The 26836-nt window shown below is 34.4% G+C and overlaps 1 long non-coding RNA gene across 1 annotated transcript in view; it reads left to right on the top strand.

Annotated features, from left to right (window-relative positions):
* Positions 1–9267, top strand: part of LOC126956884 (uncharacterized) — a 40055-nt gene extending 30788 nt beyond the window's left edge. Inside the window, exons 2-3 of the long non-coding RNA XR_007726523.1 lie at positions 8818–8846; positions 9223–9267. This is a non-coding gene — a long non-coding RNA (uncharacterized LOC126956884). The remainder of the gene's footprint in view (positions 1–8817; positions 8847–9222) is intronic.
* Positions 9268–26836: the final 17569 nt, after the last annotated feature.

Below are 26836 nucleotides of genomic sequence, written 5' to 3'. Positions count from 1 at the left end.
AGTTTGGATCTGTGTCCCCGCCCCAATCTCAGGTTAAATTGTCATCTTCAAAGTTAGAGAAAGGACCTGTTGGGAGATCCCCTCACTGTTCTCCTGAGAGTGCGTGAGCTACCATGAGATCTGGTTGTTTAAAAGCGTGTAGCACCTTCCCCTTCTGTCTCTTCCTCCTGCTCTTGCCATCTAAGATGTTCTTGCTTCCCCTTCACCTTCCTCCATGATGGAAAATTTCCTGAGGCCTCCCCAGCCATGCTTCCTGTAGGGCGTGTGGAACTGTGAGCCGATTAAACCTCTTTTCTTTATCAATTCTCCGGTCTCAGGTAATTCTTTACAGCAATGTGAAAAAAGACTAATACAATGCTTTACTTCTTTTTCATTCAGCCAATGTCTTTACCAACAAATAATTGGATGCTATTATTAAAATTTTCAGAAAACCACCGGGCAGAGAGTAAAAGGTTTTTGATAATTGAGGTTACATCCTGAGATATGTAATGCCCATAAGCTCTGGATATTGACATCAATGGTCCTGTTAGCAGAGGGCAGATGGGGCACTAATTTTTTTTTTTTTTTTTTTTTTTTTTTTTTTTTTTTTTTGAGACAGAGTCTCGCTTTCAGTGCAGTGGCCGGATCTCAGCTCACTGCAAGCTCCGCCTCCTGGGTTCACGCCATTCTCCTGCCTCAGCCTCCCGAGTAGCTGGGACTACAGGCGCCCACCACCTCGCCCGGCTAGTTTTTTGTATTTTTTAGTAGAGACGGGGTTTCACCGGGTTAGCCAGGATGGTCTCCATCTCCTGACCTAGTGATCCGCCCGCCTCGGCCTCCCAAAGGGCTAGGGTTACAGGCTTGAGCCACAGCACCCGGCCTGGGGCATTAATTTGTATGTGCTTCATCTCAAGCACATCTCAAGATGTGATCATATGTGAATATATCACATGCAAATTTGACAAAATGTGGTGCAATCACTGATCTCTTGTTATAGGAATCAGGGAAGTAATTGACCTACTACTAAGGACCGAGAATAACCTGCACTCCCTTGTTCCTTAACACCCTGATCAAGACAGAGCATTTTCATGTTAGGGCAAATTAAAGTAAAAAGGAAGGAGGGAAGGAAGGAAGAAAATGAGGAAAAAAACAAAAAAGGAAGCAAGGAATGAAGGGATGAAGGGGTATAGAAGAAAGGAGGAAAAAGTATTCGAATGTTGTAGATAAATTTAATAGAGTATTAGAAAATTCAGAAGATTTGAACCTCGAAAATGTACTTTGTAAAACCTAGGGCGAAAGAAACTTTGTAAAGAATATTTCCATGAAATATTAGTAATAATTAAGGAATATAGGATATGTTGAAATAAAGAGGAAGCAAAAGAAGATACAGTAGAAATGAATAAGAAGACAACAAATTGCATAAAAGCAAAAGAAAAAGCAAAATTAAAATAATGTTAAAAACAATATAGAAGAAAATTTGCAACATTAAAAAATGTAGTCATGTAGAGGGTAAATCTGAAAAGCAATTCTACATTTAAACAATAAGGATATAGAGATAAAATGTTTAGACTCTGGAACTGATGTTAGAAAATGATGTATGCTTAATATATATATCAGAAAGCAAATCAACAAGATTAACAAAAAAAAATGGAAGAAAATTAAAAAATAAAACAGAAGAAAAGGTTTTGAGCTTAGAAAAAAACAACAAACCATATAAAATTGTAATTTGAAAAGGTTTATAACCTTTCAGGAAAGACCAATATACCCCTTTTGAGGGAATAAACCCATTTTGAGGGAATGCCAAGAAATAAATAACAGTCTGTTGATACAATATATTGTACCCTAAAATTCTAAGTTCCACAGAGTCATTTATTTATTTATTTATTTTAGAGAATAGTCTCATTTTAATTTTTTCTTTAATTCTGGCGATAGGAGTCGTGTACCCTAATTCACTTTGAGTAAGGGTTAAGATTCGTTAGGGGAGAGCATTTGGGACAATGAGGGATGCAATTGCTGTGTATATGACCTTTTATTTAGCTCCACAGTTCTGATCCCATATCAGTCCTGCCTGTGAGTTTAGAATTTGCCTGGATTGCCAACACGATTTTTTGTAAGTTGCAAACCCCACATACATATTCTTTGCTGCTGCTGACTTGCTTCTCATTTAACCATCAACAGGATGACATTTTATCTTTCTCTCTCCAAGAAATGGGTTAAACCTTCTTAACCACTAAAGGATTTCGCTCTATTTTTTTCTTTTCCTTTTTTTTTTTTTTTTGAGACGGAGGGTTGCTCTTGTCGCCCAGGCTAGAGTGCAGTGGCACGATCTCGGCTCACGCAACCTCCGCCTCCTGGGTTCAAGTGATTCTCCTGCCTCAGCCTCCTGGGTAGCTGGGATTACAGGAGTGCACCACCATGCTTGGCTAATTTTGGTATTTTTAATAGAGACAGGGTTTCACCATGCTGGCCAGGATGATCTCGATCTCCTGATCTCATGATCCACCTGCCTCGGCCTCCCAAAGTACTGGGATTGCAGGCGTGAGACACCACACCTGGCCTAGTTCTGTCATTTTAATGAGGGCATAGAAGGACATAGAGACAGGCAACATAGTGTCTTCGAGAATAAGGATGTTCTTTCTCCCCATGTATAGAAAGAGTACGTCTAGAATGAAAGTCTTAATGACCTACTTTGGAGGAAGGGCCTAGAATTCTTTTATGACTTTCTTCAGGAGAGAAGGGCAAGAGAAGGTCAGAATATGACCTTCCTGCTTCTGCTGTTTTCCTAAAAGCCAAAGTGTTATTTTGGGGTTAGCATGTCCTAAACCACATTAAAAGAAAGGGACATGGTGGGATTATCCTTTTATAAAAGGAAGTGAATTAAATCTTGATAAGAACAAGCTCATTGTGATTGTATATTCCTTAGTATTTGAATAGACGAAAACAAAAAATCTCTCTTCAAGGGATATTGAGAAATCTAATAAATCAGATTCTATTGTTTTAAAGTGAAATTATAATTCTTTTTTTAAAATACTAGAAATTACTATCTCCAAATGTTAAAGTGATTATATCTGCCCGTTTAACTACATAATTCAGTTTTCCCATGAATTATGTTAGGTTAGGTCAGGTCTTTGAGTCTCAACTACTCTTGGCATCTGGCAATATTGACTCTCTGGATATGTTAAGTCTTTCACGTAGAGACTATAAATCTTAAGACATTCCATACTTATTATAGTGTCTTAAAGACAAAATAATTGTAAATTACTTTTCAAGAGAAGAGTTTAGATGGAATATAAGATTCATGTGGAGAGACGGAGTATAAGCTCTTCTTAGGAGATATTTCAACTCCAAAAAAAGAGTAAAGAACATTTTTTTCCCTCTCCACTTCACTTTCAAAGTTCACTGGAAAGAAAATCAAGTTATTCGTGTCTTCAATTCTTCCAGTTGGGTAGGAAAGAAAAATGTGATTTATTAAATTTGATTTGTAACAATGTTTAGAATGACAATTGTGCTCTCGGACATGAACTTACATTTGTGGAAATGTGAGATTTATGAAAAATTTAAGGGACAGTTTGCTTACGGGGAAAAATAAATCACATACTGTCCTTTATTGAACAGTTCATACTTACAAATTAGGTCACATACACCAGGAAATCTTTTCCAAAAACAATTTTTCTATTTGGGCTCCAGTGATTACTACTTCGACAGGAACAATAAGTGAGAGAATAAACTCTTTATATGTACTTATGTCCTAATAATATACTCAGGGTCGTTATTTCTTAACCAAGTTGCCATGCTAACATCAGATCCTCTATTTCTGACACACAGCTCTAAAAAATGTTTGTCATGTTGAAACTTTTTCCTAGGTACTTTAAGGAAGTGCCAAGGCATTCATGACATATTTATATTAGATTTCAGATTATTGGGGGTACTTTAGTACCAATATGATTATACCCAGGAATAATTAAATCCTCCATATTTTGCATCATGACTGCTCATAAACATTTTTTTTTTAAATATGAATGCTGTATTTTTAAAAATCATTTTGTATAGTGAGTTTTTAACCAAAATGTTGCCTTTAATAACTCCTCTTCAAAGTCAGCAACTATAAAGTTAGAATTTAAGAAATTGGTGCTCAGTATGGAATTGTTATTATTCTGTTGTCTATTTGCAGATACTAATAACACCATATGGTTCATTGATGCTAACATCTGTCATCTAGCCAAGTATTGATTAAATCACTTGAAAATATGTGAGGAACATGGGGAGTTAAAAGAGAGTTGATTACATATTTATACATGTTTGATTTAAAACCATCCTTTAATCTAGTGGAATTTAAATGAGGTAAATTTCAAGAGGTTTTTTTTTTTTTTTTCTGTCTCACAGGAGAAACTTTCTCACTCTTTGGAATTTATATACTGAATTTCTTAACAATAATTTAGACATATGCAAACATACAATTTAATTTTGTCTATCTGAATATTTTTAACATATTCAAATATAATCTAGTTACTCTTCACACTTGATAATTTTATTGGCAGCAAGGAAGATGATTTGCCACAGAAGTAAAAATTTCTCTTCTTGCATAAAGCCTTGGAACAGTGACAGAATTTATTTAAATTGTTACAATTCCCAATTACCTCCAAGTAAATATCATTGGTTTATAGATGCTTGAGGTTATGTTACACAAAATTGTTACATATATTATATTTTATGGGCCTACTTGCTAAAGTAATATTTTTATATGTTTCATGCATTTTCATAAAAGCATTCAAGTATTCTAATGTGCATAAAAAGCAAAAAAAGAAAAGAAAATTAACTTTAAGTTGACAAATTTGATAAGGTTTAAATCTTACGTATTTATTATCTATGTATGGAATTCATGCATAATGATGCATATTTTTAGTTAATATTGGGTAATTTTTTTCTGGCATTATACTGAAAAGTAATATGTAAAGTAAATTATTAGACAGTTTTCTGATCATAAATCCAATTGTGTACTAATGATCAGCAGATATATCATAAGTATGCATTATTGCTGTTGTGAATGTAAGTAGTATCAAATGAACACTACTGTTTTAAGAGAGCGATATATATATATATATACACATATATATTTATATAAAAATTACATTTCTGGTAATTTATGGCCTGCAATGGCATTCGACCAATAATATGACTTTAATTAACTAACAGAATGTTATTAGTTCATAGTTAACAATGATAGGAAAAAAAAAATTAATCTAATTTACAAAAGAAAAGTAAACAAGATTATAATTAGCAAGTGGATTTAAGTACATGTGGATGATACCCTAGAATACAGTCGATTATGAAAATAGATATTATTTTGAAGGCAATGTTTGAGATAATTTATTAACAGAGAAATAAATGAATATGCTAACACTTTTGCAAATATTGTTACTAACAGTCAAATAAGCATATGTTTTAGAGGTAGGGGAAGAAGGCAATAAAATGTATTTCTGAAATTAAGAATTTTTTAATACTTATTAAATATTGGGAATGCTTATGTGCTTTCACTTATCCCCCAATCTCTTGTCTCCCATATGTCTCTAATTCTTTTCTGAGTTTAATTTTAAAAGACAATGACTGGGCCCAGGCGTGGTGGCTCACCTCTGTAATCCCAATACTTTGGGACGCCGAAGTGGGAAGATCATCTTAGATCAGCAGTTCGAGACCAGCCTGGCCAACATGGTGAAAACCCGTTTCTACTAAAAATACAATAATGAGCCAGATATGGTGGCAAGTGCTTGTAGTCACAGCTACTAGGGTGGGTGAGGTAGGAGGATCGCTTGAACCCGGGAGGTAGAGGTTGCAGTGAGCCAAGAGCACACCACTGCGCTCCAGTCTGTGCAAGAGTGAGACTCCTTCTTATATACAGAGAAAAAGATTGTATGAATTTAATTTGGGAAGATAGATATTAAACACCGCATGCTAAAACATTGATCTCTAAGAAAAAAAATCCTTTCATGTTTTTAACTACTCTAAATTCTATTTTTTCATGTTTCTCTAGAATTTCAATAAATATTGTCTTAATTAAAAGATAACTCCTTCTGTGAATTAATTTATTGTGGCTCCTTGTTCTGTATTTTTCTGTATAATAAGTGCCATATTAATATAAGTTGCAATTAAAGTAGTTGTCATAATTTAATTACCATAATTCAAACCTTTTATATTTAATGTGATATATTGCCCTTTAAAAAATAATATTAATCTAACCTGTACTCTAATAAACTATTTGGTTGACTAAATATATTATTTCTGTAACATGCAAATCAAGTTAAAATAAGTTGGGCATAATCAATATATAATGGAAAATATATCTGAATAATATGTATGTAAGTTGAACTGGGTCAACAACATAAAATTTAAAAATAAATCTCTCCCACATAAGAAGTTGAACATTTGCATTTTCAGGTTCAAGTTTAATTTACACTTTAATTTACTATACATGAGCCAATTTCCATGCTTAAAACAATTAAATAAATCGATAGCTTTGAAGGCAAACAAAGAAGTTGTTTTATTTTATTTTTTAAAAGCTAATCTAAGCTTAGGGAATATGAATCTGAAAACTTTTGTTGAATCATTATCCTGACACTGCTAGAAAATTTTCTTACCCCAGAACACAAAAGCTACTTTATATTTTTGAGGTATTTATAGAAAACTTAGACTCTTAAAAAAATTGTGAAATTTGGTTGCACAAAAGGAATAAAATTAATTGAACCTTAAGTAGTTGATTAATTAGCTTGAAATTCAGCCTGTAGAGCAAAAGTTTTAATGATAATTGGACAGATTCAAAACCTATCTTTGATTTTGGACTATCTGCATAATCTTGCGAATTCATACACAAGCTATGGTGTCCTGGAGCTGGCTCATAATAGACCATGAAAACCGATTTTCAGGAGTCTGACATTATTTTGATGTGTCATTGCTGACAGCTTTCAGGCCTCACCAACTACCCTTCCTTTTCTGTTCCACATCTGGGTAAGCTGAGAAAAACTTTTGGATGCTGTCTTCATTGGCACTGGAAAGAAATTCAAGCAACGTAATCCTTGGACTGTGTAAGGGAATTCTCACCCCATCCCAAGCCCGTAACAACAAAAAAGTCAGCCAAACCAATCTACTTTCCCTGTTCTCTTAAGCCTGTTTTATGCCTGCTTGGGAACCTGCCCTACTCTTCCCAGAAAGCCTCATTATGTGTGTAATAAACTTTTTCATACCCTCTTGGTATGTATGACATCATCAGTCTTGACATCAGAACTAAATTTTGGCTGAAGGTTCATTTGCCTCTGTGGATTGACAGCAATATAAAATTTCAGAAATTATGTGAGACAATTGTAATACTAAAGCATTATTAAAAGTTTAATTGTATAAACTTACATCCAAATAATATTAACCTCAAAAAAAACAAATATCCAAAACTCATATTTTCCAACAATTTATTACATTTTGATATTATCTAAGCTTTACAGATTATTGATATATCTATTGTTCAGGTGATGAAGAAATACTAAAAAGTATTGTGCTACTAAATATAACTTTTCAACTCTGTGATCAATGAAATTGGTAGCCTGAAATCAGCCACAGTGAGAGAACACCACAAATGGTACAAATCACTTCTCGATTTGCTTAAAGTATCTTGATACTTTTTAAATTGTAGGGAGCACAAAAATACTTGAGGAACTATTTGAATATTTTAAAACTATTGTCAAATTTAGCAAAAATGATAGTAATGAATGCAAGAAGATCTCACATGTATCCTTATTGTTTTATTTTTGTCTTATTTGTTGGTATAACCAAAATATAAATAAAAATATCAACTATGATTCATTCTGGAACTATATGCACAGTTCTGGTTGTTAAATATTTAATGAAACACCATGCAAGCAGTCAGAGAAATACAAAAGCCATTTCTCCCGTGGTTGTTGACAGGATTTTACGTTGTGTGGGCTTTTGTACTGTGGAATTCAGTTCCTTGCTGACTGTTTCAGAAACTTATCTAAGTTCTTTTTATGCAGGCCTTTACACAGGGCAACTAAAAAATATGGTAATTTAATTACTTTATAGTGACCAAGCAAGAGGGTATGAGCAGGCATCTAAGATGTAAGTCACAAATTATTTGTTACCTAATCACAAAAGTTAATCACATCACTTTTGCCATATTCTGTTCGTAAGAAATGAGTAAAGAGGCTCATTTAAGAGCCTTAAGAAAGAAAACTTAAGATAGGAGATTGCACAAAATGTATGTATCAAGAGATGGGAACCTTTGCGTGTTATAGGTTGCCTTTCATCTATACATACTATACATCTCAGCTGCAATTGAAACCATGGAACTCAACGAGCCATCAGCAGTCTCTCGTTAGAATTAGGGTTCATGAGGTTCAGGTGATAAACAGAGCGGGGATTAAAATTCATCTCCTAACGAGTCTCATGGATTCCCGAAACCACTGCTTTGTTATTTTCCTAGTTCGCAAATATATAACTGCAATGGTGTATTTAGCACCTGAAATAAAATTTATGTTGATTCTGCTACCTTGGGGATTAAGGGCTCCTATGGTAGGAAAGGTCAAGCAAAAGCTCCTAAATTTTCCTTCCAGCCAAGTCAGTAATCAGGTGTAATGCCCTATTTAATGAGGAATTGCAGAAATTATTGCACCCAACAAAGATTTGAAGAAGCAAGCAGTGTGGCCACGATCATATCTCCAGTCAGCAGTATGTCCTATGCGCAAACAGGGCGATCATGGCAGATGATAGTGGAATAGCACAAACTCAAGCATGGGGTAGTCCCAATCACAGCTAAGTGTCATCTTTGTACTTTTGCAGGAACAGATCAACACTAGTCCTGGCTTTTGGTAAGCATCTACTCATTTAGTCCGTGTTCTTCTTTATCTACCTTAGTTGGTAGGGTGAAAAGCAGTTTCAAATTGCTTAGCAAAGATTACAGCACAAATTTATTGCCTTCACTCTTCCCAGTGTTGACTCTCTGGTCCTCTGTCACAACATACAATCCAGTGACCTTTATTATTTTGACATACTGCTCATACACATGTTAATTATATTTGTAACTGGTGACATGATTTTAATTGCACCAATTTAATAGGAAAGCAAAACAATATAGTTTTCCTACTAAGATACCTACATTCAAGAAGGTGGAAGTTAAATGTCATAAAAATTAAAAAGGCTTAGTAAACAGAGACTTTATTTATTTATTTATTTATTTTCTATAAGGTCAGTGATGGAGGACATGCTGGGACATACAGTTCAAGATACAGGGTAAACGGTTCTTTCTTGCATCTTGTGTCTCTATCACTGGATTGTATTCTTTGAATACTTCTTTCAGTGGCCACACCAATCTTGGAAAACAAACTTATAATCACATGGTGGAAATGAGACCCTAATTACTTTACACTACTGTTGTGAGACACCAGTTACCTACACCTCAACACAATTGTAACTGATACAGAGATGTTGCAGATACTCAAATTCAGGCCAGGTATGGTAGCTCACACCTCTAATCCCAGCACTTTGAGAGGCCAAAGTGAGGCAACTGCTTGTGCCCAGGAGTTTGAGAACAGAGTCAGAAACTTGGCAAGATGGCGTCTCTACAATTAATTAAAAATGGGCATGGTGGCATGCACCTGTAGTCTCAGCTACCTAGGAAGCGGAGGCAGGAGGATGACTTGAGCCCAGAAGGTCAAGCCCTCTCAGAAGGTCAAGGCTGCAGTTAGCAGTGTTCACACCACTGTAGCCCCCCAGCCTTGGCAACAGAGCTAAACTCTGTCTCAAAAATAACATTAATTTTAAAAAGAAAAAGAAAGAAAACTAATGAAATGTTCTTCTTTGGTTGTTGGACACCATTAAACACATTATTCTAAAGCTTTTGAAAACAAAAAACTGCCATTTATGAAATACTTACTCTAGGTCAGACACTGGGCTTATCATAGATTCTTTATATGTAGGAATTGAGGCTTAGAAAAATTACATAACTTAACAAGCCAAGGTTACATAACTGGAAAGTGTAAAGCAGAAAACTGAATCCTGCTTGAATATTTTAAAGTCTGCCAATAAATATTTATCTCAAAAGTCCTGTTTCAATTTTTAAAATGCAGATAAGAATGTTCTCCTTCTAAAGTAGCAACAAATATGTAATATTTTCAGATTAATATGATGATAAAGTGTTTATTTAAAATTTCTCCCTTAATAGCATAGCAAATAACAATAAAATTTTAAAATATTTTATAAATAACAATTAACCTTTTATTGCCACATGTTTTATTCACAGAAGTGCTGAAGAACAAGACTTGATTAAAAACCAAATCAAAGACACACTTCTTCTATTTTATGTATAGTTAATATTCTATCATCATTCCTTACATCTTTAAATCAGTGTAATCAATATTATATTATCAGTTCAGGTAAGAAAAGATAAGCTTTTCTGATAATTTCCCTAAGAATTAAACTCCTGATATTTTGTTGTTGTATTATTTTGAATCTCTCCTGAAACTCTTCTTATCTGTGGTTGGTATGTGACCATGTGTATTTAAACTATTTCTACTTTAATGGTTGAGCTTAAAAGGGCATTTACTTAAAACTTTACAAGAGAGAGGGAAGATAATCTAATCAGATTGTAAAGGTTTAGAAGAATGGGTGTGGTTGATCCTCCCTGAGAAGATTTTCGGAACACAAAACAAGCTCCCCAGAAATCTAAACAATTCTAGGTGAGCTAAAACTTGTAAAATGCAGAACAAATCATAAGGTTTGTTTTTAAGTCAGCAAATATAAACTACTTTTTGCAAGAGACATTTGTTATACCCAGTGAAAAATGAACTACCAAATCAGCAAGTCACGTATTTTATGTTGGGTATGGGTTTATAAAGGATTGGCAATATGATTTTATATATACATTGAAAACTTTAAAATCTGAAAATCCAATGAATGTTTGTTTTTACACGGGACTAGATGATGAAACTTCTATGTTTCATAATAGGCAAATGTACATTTCTTTCCCAAAATAGTCTAGACTTGCAGAATTCTGTTACGATTATTCTATATATCTTATAGGCCCCACTTTCCATTTTAATATTGTTTATTTTGGACTAGGTTTTTGAACTTTATTCTTTCATGATTTTAAGTGTGTTTTTCAAGAAATGCATCCACTTTTTAGTTTATTCAGGAATAATCTTGAGATTTGGCAGATTTGATTTTTTAACTTATTTTTCTTTAATTTCCGCTCATATCTTTATTGTCCCAAATGCATAAAATAGAAGTCCTTTACTTAAAGAGTTTTATCTATTCAGGGTGATAAGATACAGTAATGATGATAAAAGGGTATCCTCAATGAAAAATCAGTACTTCAGACATAATTGCTGTTGGGGACATTGTTGATTCGGCATAATTTTTGTAATATAGGATTTGCTTGATGCAGCATAATAGACAGAAAAATTTAAACAAAAAAATGGTGGAACATGCCATGCTTGAAACAAGCTCTTGATTATAAATCACAGCTAGGGGTACCATGGTTCATACCTAAAATCCCAGCACTTTGGGAGGTCGAGACGGGTGGATGGTTTGAGCCTGGAGTTTGAGACAGCCTGGGCAACATAGGAAGACTTCATCTCTATTTAAATAATTAAATCAATAAGAAATAAATTATAGCCAGGAATCTTTTTAGAGGCAAACATTTAGAGCAGAAGATCTGGATACAAGGGCTGTGACCAAATAGACTGGTCTACTGTAAGAGTAGCATGATGTGCCAAAAAATAAAAATAAAAACAAAACGAAGTACAAGGGTGACAGAAGAAGGATACTTGGTAAGAGGAAGTAATGAAAACACAACCTGGCAATGAGAGAATCATGGGGAGAAACAAAAAGAGAGAGCATTTAAGCAGTTGTCCAGAAGGGAGAGAGCCTGTAGATATCACATACTGCAGCAAACTGGGGAACATGAAATTCTTCAGCATGTTGCAGCAGCTACTCAGCTTCATGCTGGTGCTGCTATATAAGAATGAGAGCCCGGTATTGCCAATTCTTCTGATGTTTCAATACATTTTCGATGCGTGATATTGTGAATTTTAGAATGTGGTGAAAGCCAAGCTGAACAATTGTCTTTGAACCATTGTGTCTCTATGAGTCCATCAGGAAAGTATTATGCATCTAATAATCACTTTCATTTAAAGTGGAAAATTTAAGTTCTATAATTATGCATTTGACTTTGTATATTAATACATGTTTTATATCTACATATACAGGTATACATATATTATAACAAATGAAGATGATAAGATCAAAATAAGGATGGTTCCCTTATTTCTTTACACAAATATTTTGATTTCTTGTAGTTTATGTGAAATCAGGGCTTAAATGAAATAAAGTCTTTAACGTGACTATTTTACCAATTAAGAAAAAACTTTCTTTTGGTTTGCAGTATATTGTTCATATTTTTATTAGTGAAAGGACACCTGACTCAATTTGTTGATGCTATTAGTATTTTAGCTATTTTCAGTAAACTCACTATACATTAGATACATTTTATTTCTGTCTAATTGTTTAAATCATTCATTCATAGATACAGCCTAGGTACCTGTCATATAGAAGACTCTGCTGTAGGCACTGGGGATACAGTAGTAATTGAAGCAGGCAAGAGCTTACCTCCAGTGGAAAGTATATTCTAATTGAAGAGACCAACACTAAACAAATAAATTAAATATAAAATTGATTACACTGCGATAAATGTAAGGATGAAAAAAAAATTCAGAGAAAGGGGAATTTAATTGTTGGCAACTGGTAGGTGGAAAGAAGAGCAGACTGTATGGCCAGGGAAGGCTCCATTGAGAAGGTGACTTTTAAGTAGGAAACCCAAAGGAAACTGGGCACAATGGCTCATGCCTATAATCCTAGCACTTTGAGAGGCTGAGGTGAGCAAATCACAAGGTTAGGAGTTCGAGACCAGCCTGGCCAACATGGTGAAACCCTGTCTCTACTAAAAATAAAAAAAAAAAAAAATTAGCTGGGCGTGGTGACGGGCGCCTGTAATCCCAGCTACTTGGGAGGCTGAGGCAGGAGAATCCTTGAACTCTGGAGGCAGAGGTTGCAGTCAGCTGAGATGACGCCAGTGTACTCCAAAAAAACAAAAACAAAAACAAAGTGAGGTAATATTTTAAAATATCTTTTGGAGGATATTCGAAACCAATGTTTTTCAATATTCATTAACTATCCTCTTAGGAGGCTTTCAAGGCATTTATTAACTCCATCTCCCCCAGTACACACAAATACAATTAAATCCTAAGAAATAAGATTTTGTTGGGTTGGGTTGAACACTGGAGAACTACTAATAGCTGTAATAGCTAAAATCTTTTTTTTTTTTTTTTTTTTTTTTGGCCTCTAAGAATCAATTTTTGCTCTCTTGGGAAAGATAAAGACCAGATTGAGAATTCATGTCTTAGACCTAGATGAAAACAAACGCAACGATTTAGACATAATTATTTGGTAGTACGTGGATATCTAGGAACAGCAAGAAGGTTAGTGTCTGAGTCAACTATAACTAGTGAGAGAATAGTAGGAGAATAAAAGAGCTAAGAGAGTAGAGATATCATTGAAGAACTTACAGATCAAAATATGGACTTCGATGTCATCAGGGGACTTTACATAAATGAATGGCGTTATCTAACAAGTTTTGACTATTTCACTGACTGTTCTGTTGAGTCTAGTGGGAACAACAGCAGAAGCAAAGAGAGCATATAGAAAATGTTTGCAATCAGGCCTGGCTATATAATTTTGGGATCCCAATGTGAAATGAAAATGTTGAGCTTCTATTAAAATAATTATTCAGAAATCATGTTCTCAAGAGCAAAACATTAAGAACAGAGCCCTTCTAAACACAAAGACCTGGAAGACCGGACACCAGAAACTAGGTTGCAGACACTTGAATCTGGCCCGGTTTGCAATTATTTGTGAATTAGTGTAGTGATATTGGTGGTGGTTAAAAGAGATTAAAAGTTGGGTATTGAAGGCATAACAGACTGTGTTTCCTCCTAATGAACATAAGAAAATGACAGAGAGGACACAAGCATAAACTTACATTCCACCGGAAGTAATAAAAAAATGAATTAGGCTTGAACCGAAATAAAGGCAGCAAAGGAGTTGACATGGTAGATTTGTTTGTGTTACTGTCATTATTCTCAGAATTTCACATAAGATGTTTCTGAATTATAATTTATTTCCTATCTTTTATCTGTGTTATCATTAACATATCTTAAGAGTTATTTTAATTTTAAAATGTTGTCAAAAGTGTGTCTTTTATTTGAATAACAAAACTCTTGTTTTAAGTTGGAGACTACAACTTTTTTTAATTTATCAATTTCGGTAGTTATTAATGAAAATATATTAAGAATTGACATGTATTTATAATGTATATAAATATATATACGTGTTTGTCAGATGTCTATTGGGTCCATTCTTGTATTTCATTCTACATTGAGTATCTTTAAGATTAGCAATTGCCTTATCCCTTTGAAAAGATCTATTGATACATTAAATATTTATGTTTAATTAAAATGATGTATATCTAATTTCCTTTCACCCTCATTCTTAGTTGTTGAGTGATTGCAAAATGATCAAGTCCTGGAATTTTTAAAAAATGAATTCCTAAACAGCATAACACATTTTGAGATAGGAATTCATAAGACCTCCTATGTAATATGCTTATTATTTTTTAAAGGCCCCATCTGGTAGTGTCTATTAAAATTTAAAATGTGTACATTCTATAAATGATCAAGTGTACTTCATAGCCACCTCTATTTCTTAATTCTTAATAGCATTCCTTCCTGTGTTGACTTTTGTTCTATATTTTCATATGTTCCAAGGACACAAATATCAAGTAAATTGTCTATAATTATATTCATAGTTGTTATCAAATTCAATTAATAAGCATGCTATATATATGAAAAAGTGATTCAAGCTTTAATTTTTGTGCTGATCTTTTGCTTATTTTTAAATCAATGCTGACAAAAAGCCTTAAGATGCTCTTCATCCTCAACTCTGGAGGTCAGCAAGGACAGAAAGAGCAGAGAGCTGATAAAACGGAGTGAACAAGGCAGACTGAGTCGCTGTGATTATTTCCTCAGTGTCTGTTTTGCAGGCAGATTTTGTTATCTTAAAACTGACAAAGATTACACAGGTTATTTTTCTTTACTATTTTTTTAAAGGTTATTTTTCAAGGTATGGGATGAGTCAAAAAAAAACTATTCAATCATGCTGTCAAAGATTTCTGTAGCTGAAAGCAAAATTTATATTAGAAAATGTATTTCTTTTCTATATTTGATAAAAACTGAGGCCTCAAAATTGATAATTATATTTGTGTTTCCTAAATTGGATGACGCTAAACAACTGGGAATTCGAAAAGAGTGTTTTGACTAAGATGAATAATTACTTTCAAAAGTAATACAATAAAGTGAGAATGAACACGCCATACCACAGAAACTTATACCACAATGAAAAGTACACTTTATGTCTTGTATTATTTTAATTTCTAATATGAGAAATAATTATTATCAGCAACGTGGCTCTACCATAGTTATTCATTTCCAAATACAAAACACATACTACTATAAAAAGTATTTATTTGAATTTATCTTTCCAAAAAATAAAAAATGTTCAAAATATTGGAGGGCTTTACAATATGAAAGTGTGTATATGCCTGTGTGTTTTAAAATAGGAAGGCAGAAAAAAACAACATCGAGAGCCTCTTAAGCAGCTCTTTGAATTTCATATAAAGGATTTCCATGTAAAGGTTTCAAGTAGTAATTCAAGATGTATTTGCATTTTATTCTTTTTAAAGATTCTATTTCATGATTCCAAACTTTTTTTAAAAAAACTTATAAGAATAATTTACTGATGAGTCTTAGAGGTGAAAATATGAAAATGAAAAGCAAGGACGTACACATTTATCTTCTATCGTTTTATGGAAAAAATTCAGACAACTACTACTAACAGAGCTGTCAGTAATGATTCTGCTTTGAAAGACGAACTATATCACATGCAATATTTGAGAGGCTAATTACAAATGTGAATTAAATATTTTGAAGGAGTACAGTGAGTGAAAAACAAATACCAGTTGGAAATTTTAGTAATCTTATCCATTCATATTCAGTCAGTAATATCAGGCAATTTAACATTTGTAATTAAGTGAAATTATACATATTTTACAATTGTGCACACATAGAATGTATAAAATTAGCAAAGATAACCACAAATGTAATTTGAAACTAAAATATTTCCAAAATAGCTAATCAAATAATTACTAATATTGTTTCCATTTGTTTATGATCTTTCTATATTTTTGCCTCTGTACTCAACTTAGAATTATGACAGCTGCATCACATTCATTGTTTATAGGAGACAGTATCTCAGTTCTTCAATTAATCCAATTTTTCAAGTACTATTTTCCAGAAACATGAAATGAGTTTTAGTAACATAAAAGTCCATAAATATCATCATAGGCAATGCCTTCTATGTCATGAATATACAACATCAAGGAAAAGAAATACATAGATTTGTGTATTATTTCTAGACTGAATGCTAGCCAATTTAGCATTCAGAAATTTAGTGTTGAATGCTTTATTTATTAAATATTTAGAATAACATACCATGCACTGTGCTAGACGCTGAATAACATACAGAAGGTTATTTTCCTTTGAGGCTTGCGTTCCTGTGGGGAATCCAAATTTAAAAAGAAGTATTTTCAAGGGTGCTGAATGTCACCAAAGAGAGGAATTCTACGAGTTGAATTAAGAAAAGTCAGAAGACTGAATCCTCATTATGGTTTAAGGAAGGAAGACTGTACATGCCAGTTTGTTGAAATGGGTCAATCTGTATCCATTGCCCAGGTATAATAATTAATAATGACTTATTTCATTTTCATGATTGCTCCAGTTTAAGTAATAAATAATAATAGTTATTCCACTTAAGACTGTCTTGATTGTCATTTCTCTCAATTGTTCTTTTATCTTCCGTTAAATAACAAATATTTAAAAACTGAGCTTCTCTGGATTTTCATTAAATACACATTATTGATAAAAAAAAAGCAGCATATATTTTATTATCATTCAGTATTATTAGAAACCAAGGCTGTGAAGATCTTACAAAACTCACCATAAACTCACCTACATGGGTAGTTGATTTACGTTTACATGGAAATTTCCTTAGTGAGTCTGCAGACAAAAATCAAAATTATCATGTTTTTCTTTCATTGATACATCCTATTTTATATATTTATGGGGTATATGTGAGTGTTTATTACATTTATGGCTTATAATAATAAAGCCAGGGCATTTGGAGTATCCATCACCTTATGTATTGATTATTTTTATGTGTTGGCATCATTTCAAGTCCTCTCTTTCAGTTACTTTGAAATATACAAAATAATGTTGCTAAGTATAGTCACTCTAGTCTGTTATCAAGCATTAGAACTTGTTTCTTCTGTCTAATTCTCTGCTTATAATGCCTGACCATCTTCTCTGCATTTTTCCCCTCCCACTCATCCACCCTTCCCAATCTCTGGTATCTATGATTCTATCCTCCACCTCCATGAGAGCAAGTATAAAGTGGACAAAGACTTAGTTGTGATTTTCAAGTACCATGCCAGTTGGAATAGAAATAATATCATGTGGTAAGTTATTTAGCAGCAAGTTATCATTAAAATGTACTAAAATATAGAACAGCTTTAAATGTATTTGCATTTAAATTTTCGTGTTATAAAAATTTTCACATCATTAAAATAAAACCAATATACTGAATCTCTCATGTCCTTCACAGAAGTGGTCACTTTTTCACCCAAAATCATGCTTTCCCTGAAAACTACTTTCCAAAAGATGAGAGACAAGAATGTGCTTAGCTATTCCTCTAGGATGCCATGCATAGCCAGATACCCGTCTCACCATTTCAGTGCTGACAAGCATAGCTGTACAATCTCTGGTTTCCCAATTTTTTTGCAGATCTGCTCCTTTCAGGTAGTTTAGGTACTGTTACACTGTTAGATATTGGTTGCAAACAATAGAAATCACATTTGATTATGCAAGACAAATGTATCAAAGAGTTTATAAAAAAAATGAATGGGTATGCAGAAGCACCAAACTTGGACAAGAATTAAGGAAGACAAGGCACAGCCAAGATCCTTCTGCAGGAGAAATCAGGTTAAACTAGCACTGGTGCCACTATTGCTACTTGATATTTCACCATGTCTACTGCTTCAGGACTTGGGCTTCTATGCAGCACCACTCTGCCACTTTTGGTTAATTTGCATTCCTGACACCATTGTATCCTATTGAAGAAGATCATTTTATACCTTTGATAGATTTGGCAAGGAAATAAGGACTAATGAAGGAGGCTAGAAAGGACTATTAAAATAGTATGATGAGGACATGGGGAAAGCATGAAAAACTAAAATAAGAACCTGTGTGAACATTATTAATAGAACCATCATCTACCTAGTCATCCAGTTGCCATATATAAAATAGTCCATGCCCCTTTGAGACCCCAATCAAATTGATTGCATCGTTCTATTTTCTTTTTCACTTCTATTTTCTCCCCTTTGAATTTGTCTTTTTTCTACTTTTCATTATCTTATCATACTTTTAATGTCTTCTGTTAGTGTATTATCTGGTATAGAATATAATTTTCATGAGTAAAAAGCATATTGCATGGTAAAACTTTTTGGTCTGTAAACCATAAATTGACAATGTAATGTGTTTCTGTTACCATTATGAACTGACTCTTGCTGCTCCACAGACCACACCAAAACAGTGGCTTAAAATAACACCATTTTATTTGACAATGATACTGTGGGTCAGAAATGTGAACTGTGGTCAGATGAGTAGCTTTTCTGAGGGGTTCCATCTGGGGTGCTCTCGAACTGCAGTCATCAGATGCCTTGACAGAGGTTGGATGTCTTTACTTACATGTGTAGCTGCTGGAGGCTAGATGTGGACTGTGGCTTTTGACTTCTTTTGAACTTCGTTTACTTTTTTTTTTTTTTTGACTTCAGAAAAATGTTTATTTTTTTATTTTTATTTTTTAATTATACTTTAAGTTCTAGGGTACATGTGCATAGCGTGCAGGTTTGTTACATATGTATACTTGTGCCATGTTGGTGTGCTGCACCCATCAACCTGTCAGCACCCATCAACTCGTCATTTACATCAGGTATAACTCCCAATGCAATCTCCCCCGCTCCCCCTTCGCCGTGACAGGCCCCAGTGTGTGATGTTCCCCTTCCTGAGTCCAAGTGATCTCATTGTTCAGTTCCCACCTATGAGTGAGAATATGCGGTGTTTGGTTTTCTGTTCTTGCGATAGTTTGCTGAGAATGATGGTTTCCAGCTGCATCCATGTCCCTACAAAGGACACAAACTCATCCTTTTTCATGGCTGCATAGTATTGCATGGTGTATATGTGCCACATTTTCTTAATCCAGTCTGTCACTGATGGACATTTGGGTTGATTCCAAGTCTTTGCTATTGTGAATAGTGCCACAATGAACATATGTGTGCATGTGTCTTTATAGCAGCATGATTTATAATCCTTTGGGTATATCCCCAGTAATGGGATGGCTGGGTCATATGGTACTTCTAGTTCTAGATCCTTGAGGAGTCACCATACTGTTTTCCATAATGGTTGAACTAGTTTACAATCCCACCAACAGTGTAAAAGTGTTCCTATTTCTCCACATCCTCTCCAGCACCTGTTGTTTCCTGACTTTTTAATGATTGCCATTCTAACTGGTGTGAGATGGTATCTCATTGTGGTTTTGATTTGCATTTCTCTGATGGCCAGTGATGATGAGCATTTTTTCATGTGTCTGTTGGCTGTATGAATGTCCTCTTTTGAGAAATGTCTGCTCACATCCTTTGCCTCTTTTTGATAGAGTTGTTTGTTTTTTTCTTGTAAATTTGTTTGAGTTCTTTGTAGTTTCTGGATATTAGCCCTTTGTCTGATGAGTAGATTGCAAAAATTTTCTTGCATTCTGTAGGTTGCCTGTTGAACGTGGTTTATTATCTTCCAGTGACTTCATTTCTTTATACAGGGGTATCTTGACAATGTTTCAAGAGGAAAAGAATAGTTACTGGGCTCCTTGAGGAGCCATCTCCTGAACTCTTAAAATCTCACATGTGCATCATTCTATTGGTCAAGGGAAATCATATGTGCAGCCCAGATTCAAGAGATGAGGAAATATATTCTCTTTCTTGATTGGAGGAATAACAAAGATATTACAAAAGAGCATACACATAGGATTAGAAGGAGTTATTGAGGCCATTCCCCCTACCTCCCCCAAATCGACCTCCATAGCTAACACAAAAAGAATACAAATAAGTAATACAGGGGAGGAAAAATGCTTCCTTCTACCCTCTTAGGTTCTTTAGCTGGTCTGTGAATTTAATTGACATAAGAGAGATTAACAAGAAAAAACTGTATTAATTACGTACATACACATGGGAGTCCCACAAAAATATGGGGCTCAAAGAAGTGGCCGGAAGATTGAGGCTTACACTGTATTTCCTCTTGACATAGGAAATTGCATATAGAAATAAGAGTTTGGGGCCTCTGGGTTGTACTAAAAGCAAATTATGAGAGGGTGAGGAGACAAGCTGGATTAAGATGAGATGACCAGGAAAAGCACCTTAAAACAAAGATAAGATGTGTTGCACAGATTTAAGTCTACACCTTCTTCATTGATTAGAAGTCTCTAGCGATTTAATCCTTTTTTCCCTGGTACGGAGAAGGAGACACTCTTACAAATGGAAAATTATTTAATCGACACAAAAGGCCAACTTTTAAGAGCTATTCCTGTGTCTACAGTTCCTTAAAATAACCAGCTCAAAAGCATCAACCTACCAAAGAGGAATATGTTAGGCAGGTACATTCTGGACTTGTGTAGTCATATTTTTGGTTAGAACATCCTGAACCTCATCATTAATTTAGCCACACAAAAAAAGCTTTCCTTTCCTATTAGGCATAGAATTCTGGTTGGGGAAAGCATATCCTAGTTGATGGACATAGCAGTAAGGGAAGGGTACCTTTTTTACTATTTCCACTTTTTCATAGTGGTATCTTAATTGCAACTCACTCAAATATATTTTCAAAAACAAAACACTGTTTTCTGAATGCAAAGGATATTATAATTCTATTATTTTCTCAGTTCAAACAAAGAAAAAAGCACTATTAAGGCATTAATAAATAATTTTAATAAAATAAACATTAAGAGGAGAAAGTATGTGGCAGGCACATTGTAGTATTAAGAAAGTCAGATAAGATAAATTAATTCAATTAAAAAATGACCTCACTTAATCTCCCTCTATATCTTTCATTGTGGTATAAGGGTTTATTGCTCAAAACAAAGCACCAAGGTGAAACAAAGAAATGGCCAGTATACATTGGATTTATTCATTATTGATTCATATTAGGTAAGGGAGGGAGTGGAAGCAAGTCTTATATTGAGAAGAAGGAATGAGAAAGACAGGTCAATGTCTACCATCCTAGTACAGAATAATAAAAAAACTATTACTTTAGTATCCTTTTGCTCAACTCCTTGACCTACTTGTAAGAATTCAAGGTCCTCTCAGTAGCTGTAGAATCTAATTTATTTGCAAAGTTCTGAATATAAAAAAAATCTACAAATTCCCTTTGGTAATATCTTTAAAGATCCAGTATGAATTCCTGTCAAGTTTGTCTTCCTGTCGTCCAATCTAAACCACTCCTGCTGTGAATTAAACATACTTCCATGTCTTCTCTCAGTGGAAATGAAGAGCAGCTGGTTATAATACTCCTTCATCTACTTACAGGTTACAGTTTTAAAAAGCACTTAGTTTATTTGTTCTGAAAAAGGAAAAAAACTTGTAAATCTTGGAACATTTTCTTTATGAGTTGATTGAAGGCCTTTAAATGATCAAATACCATAAAACTATAAGCATGGCAACACAACTGTAGAGCAACAAAGTAGAGATATTTTCTATACATATTTCTCTCCTTGCTCACTACACTACGTATGTTGATAGCTTTGAAACACTTAATTATAGTATTTTTTTTTTTTGTCCCATGTGGGCCACATTCAGGATTTTTAGTGTTTACATTTGTGCGAAAGTTGGAAAATGTGGATGAAAACAGAATAGAGTTGACCCTTGAATAATGTCGGGGTTAGGATGCTGATCTCTCATAGTCAAAAATCTACGTAACTTTTGACTCCCTCAAATCTTGACTACTAACAGACTCTTACTGATCAGAAGCCTTATTGATAACTTACAGAGTTGATTAATACATCTTTTGTATATGTATTATATACAGTATTCTTACAATAAAGCTAGAGAAAAGAAAACGTCATTAAGAAAATCATAAGAAAGATAAACTATATTTACTATTTATTAAGTGAAAGTGACTAATCATCAAGATCTTCATTGTCATTGTCTTCTTATTGAGTAGGCTGAGGAGGAAGAGGAAGAGAAGGGGTTAGTCTTCCTGTTGCAAGAATAGCAGAGGTAGAAGAAAATCCAAATATATGTGGACCTGCACAGGACAAACCTGTGTTATTCAAGAGTCGACTGTAGACGTAAAAGTCTTTAAGTATAATTTTAAAAACTAAGAATTCTAATGAGTTTGAAGTACTTTATTTTATCATCTTGATTTCCTTAATTTTAAAATTTGCACTGTGAGAATAAGAAAACTTAGCGTGGTTAGGAGTTGACTGAGTGATGTGTAGAGACTTGAATTTCAGACTTGAATTAAATAATTGTCAGTAGACAGAAAAGATGTGGTAGGGAGAGAAAGCAATTTTATGCAGGTGTTATATGGCATTATAAGCCTCCAGAAAAACCATTGCCAAACGTATGTGTCTCAAATATCTCTTCTCTATACTGTCATTTAATACAACATCCCAGCCCAAACGTTAATTATTTGCAGTAATGTTTGCATCATTGAAGGATTTAATCTCAGCATAGCCACTTAATGCCTTCAGAATATGCATATTTCTAGACCCATCAGAACACCTGTTTATAGATTCAACTCATGACTTAGCAAAGATCAATATAAACATACTATAGTCAACAAAATATTACTTTCTCTCCTCATCCTTAATCTAGTTCATATGCCATTTGAATTATATTAAATAAAAATTGGAGCAACAGAGAGCTATTTGGAGATCCAGTGGTCAGGCAGTTAAGTAATATTATCTTCTTTACTCCTTGTCAAAAGTGTAAAGCATTTGTTTCTTAAACGTTGTACCAAGGCTGGTAGAACTACTTGGGTTGAAGAAAATATCTTCATGTTGGTTCTTGTATTTCTGACTATTTCATGAATTCTCATCAACTCAAAGAAAAATAGAGGAAAAAAATGTTCCAGGTATGATATTGTTCCTATACAAATATTGGAGTAAACATGTGAGTAAATTTCTTTGCATATTTCTCAGACAATTTAAGAATGGTTTGTCTTCTTCCAGGAGACTGCACGGATAAAGGGCTTGGTATTTTACTTCATCCTATTTTTTTTTTTTCCAAGCTTGAGGTAAATGCAGCTCAGAGGGCTATACAGATGTTACATACATCTTTGATTGACACACCAAGGCAAAGTCAATCTTCTAATGTTTATTCTTAAATATCCTTTCCCATACTTTATTAGATGTGCATTCTATTCTCGAATGGTGATTTCTTCTATCTTTGGATCTCCTGGGCTATCAGAGTGTGTTCAGTCCAATCACTATATTTATAATCTACTTACATTCTGTTGCTGCACAGAATCCACCGCGGAAGTCAGTGGCTTTAAATAACAATAAAATATTATTGCTCATGCATCTGTAGGTTGCCTTGATATCAGCTGATCTACACGGGCTCTACAGAGCAGTCTGTTTAACTTGGGCAGACTTATTCATGACTCCACCAGTCCCCTGGGAGCCAGCTGATTTATGTTGTGTTAGACCTCAATTCCTTCCCAGAAAAGGAAGGATCATAAAACTAAGTGGAGAATATTCTTCCCATAGAGTTAGGAGCTTCAGGAGGGCAAACAGAATCATGTGAGGTCTCTATAGGCCTAAGCTGAAAATCAACATGCTGTTACTTTCATTCATATGCCACTGATCAAAACAGGTGTTTGGCCAAGCCCAAAGTTAAGGATCAAATATGTTCATTGGCCATTAGTGAGAGGGACCAAAGAATTTTCTGCCAGGAAGCATGAATGCCTGATGGGGCAAAAATAATAAAATCTATCTTTTAGCATGATCTGTTCAATTTCCAAATTTTACCCTTTTCTCACAATGACCTCATTTCCCCATATAGAAATGATAAAGAAAAGAGAATTACTGGCTGGGCACAGTGACTTACGCCTGATTCCAGCACTTTGGGAGGCCGAGGCAGGAGGATCACTTGACGTCAGGAGTTCAAGACCAGCCTAGCCAACATGGTGAAATCTATGTCCACTAAAAATTGGCTGGATGTGGTGGTGCACACTTATAATCCCAGCTACTTGGGAGGCTGAGGTGGGAGGAGTGCTTGAACTAGGGAGGTGGAGGTAGCATTGAGCCAAGATCACATCACTACACTCCAGCTGGGTGACAGAATGAGACACCATCTCCAAAAAAAAAAAAAAAAAAAAAAGAGAATTATTAACAGCTTTTCCTTCAAATGTAGGAGTAGGAGAAAGACACTTCTCACATTTTATTATTATTTAATATCTATCTTCTCTCTCTCTCACTCTTGTACATGTGCCCACACACAGAGACTTATTTTTTTTTTTTAGTAGTTCACTAAGCTTTTTTCATGTCAAGTGATAATGTAACCTAATGCAGGCTTGGCTGCTCACTGCTTGCAAAGCAAAATGACAACGACCAGATATGACAAAAACGAAACAAATTTATTTCAGAGCTTAACAGTGGAGAAGCAGCTGAATTCACATCTAAAGAAACCACTCCAGATTTCTGGGCAGAAAGTGGGGGCTTGTGAAGATAAATTTTGGTATCCAGGGACCAAAGAGGTTTGGAGGTACAGGATCTATTTGACTTGTTCCAAAGATTTTATCTTGAGTAATGGGACTTTTGGCGACCAGTCCAGCACCATTGCAGGCACAAAAGGGTTATAAATTAACCACTGTCTTGAGGCAATCTTCTGGTGGGGGAGAATTCAAGAAGGTGCCTAGTTTGTTTTAAGATTTGGTCCTCGAAACTTCTAAGCCAACATATAACTAGAAGAGCCAGTAGTATTTGCAGGGGAGGGCCTGATGGAAAGAAAGGAGGGTAAAGGTTACATTTGCGTTTCTACAGAGCTAAGTAATCACACAAGGGGAAAAAGAAAAAAATGAAAAAGGAAAGGAAATGGGAAAAAAAATAGTTTTTAAAAAATAGGATACTCAGTTACGATATGATTATATTCTGCTGAAGGTTTTATATGAAGAATAGTCATTAATTTTAAAAATATGTATATTAGGATAATTCATGTATTCATTTATTTAACCAATGTATAGTGAAGTCCTACTAAATACCACTCAGGCACTAATGTTACTTCCTGGTGGGGGGCAGGGAGGAACAACATAAAAGTAGGCAAACTCCTTACCTTCATGGACCTTACATTCTACTAAGGTGAGAGAATCATGAATATGAGAAAAAATAAATTGTTAAAATACACATGATGGTGGCATGTGTTTACTGCTAAGGACAAAAATATATCAGGGAATGGGAGTGTGAAGTGAAGAGATAGGAGGGTTGCAAATTTAGACAAAGTGGCCAGAACAGACACATTGAGAAAGTGAAAGAGGATTAAACAACAACTTTATAGGTTCTAAAAGAAGTCATTTTTTTATTTTTATTTTTATTTTTATTTTATTTATTTTTTTTTGGTAATATTTGGGAAGGGATATACTTATATCCTAGAAAATAAAATTACATATTTGCAAAAATTATAACAGTGAGAAAATTACGACAGTAAAAAGATCTTCCTTTAGCCTCCAATCTACCCTTGATCACCCCGAGCGTGGGCCAAGCTAACTTTTGAAGAAATTTAGTTTATAGTTTAAATGATAATAGTCCTTCACCAAAGCTAAACTGCCTTTGTAAAAATACTGAAAGGTTACCAGGTTAAGAGGATGAGCAAGGTCTGAAGTCTGCTAAGATGTAGGCATAGTTAAATGATTACCAGCCTTTTTCCCAGAGCTCACAAGATTTGGAACTTACCCAGTTACTCCTGTAAATAACATCACTATTGTAGAACCTAAGATTGGCCTTTGAAATGTCTTTTCAGCTTTTTGCAATTCTGATCACTATCTGGCCCCACCCACACTGGTGATTCTTGACTCAACTGGCGCTTTGGCCCCTACCAAGAAGTGAACTCAGCATGAGGACCATTTTCCATACCCCTATGATTGCATCCCCAATCAGTCAGCAGCGCCTATTGCCTAGCTCCCTGTCCATCAAACTATCTTTGAAAAACCCTAGCCTTAAAATTTTGGGGGAGGCTGATTTGAATAAAAATAAAACTCCAGTCTCCTTTTTAGTTGACACTCAGTGTACCAAACTCTTTCTGTATTGCAAATCCCCTGTCTTGATAAATTGACTCTATCTGGGCAGTGGGCAAGAAGACCCAGGGTATATATGGTATTGAATAACATCATATTTCGAGGATGAAATATAGTCATGGTATTTTATTCCTTATTGTGCTACCGAGTTCTAATTGTGAATATTATATTTAAATGTCATATAGATGTTCACAATTGTAACTGGTCGATAGTTTCCTTTATGGATACTATCTTTGTCAGTTTTCTGTCAGTATTTCCGTAAGCTTCTCAAAAAAAATAGTATTAGAAAAATTTGCCTCTTAATT

The sequence above is a fragment of the Macaca thibetana genome, chromosome 6, assembly GCF_024542745.1.
Source record: "Macaca thibetana thibetana isolate TM-01 chromosome 6, ASM2454274v1, whole genome shotgun sequence".
NCBI classification, from domain to species: Eukaryota; Metazoa; Chordata; class Mammalia; order Primates; family Cercopithecidae; genus Macaca; species Macaca thibetana.
Note: the sequence above shows the minus strand (reverse complement) of the source record. Positions and strands in the feature narration are given on the sequence as shown.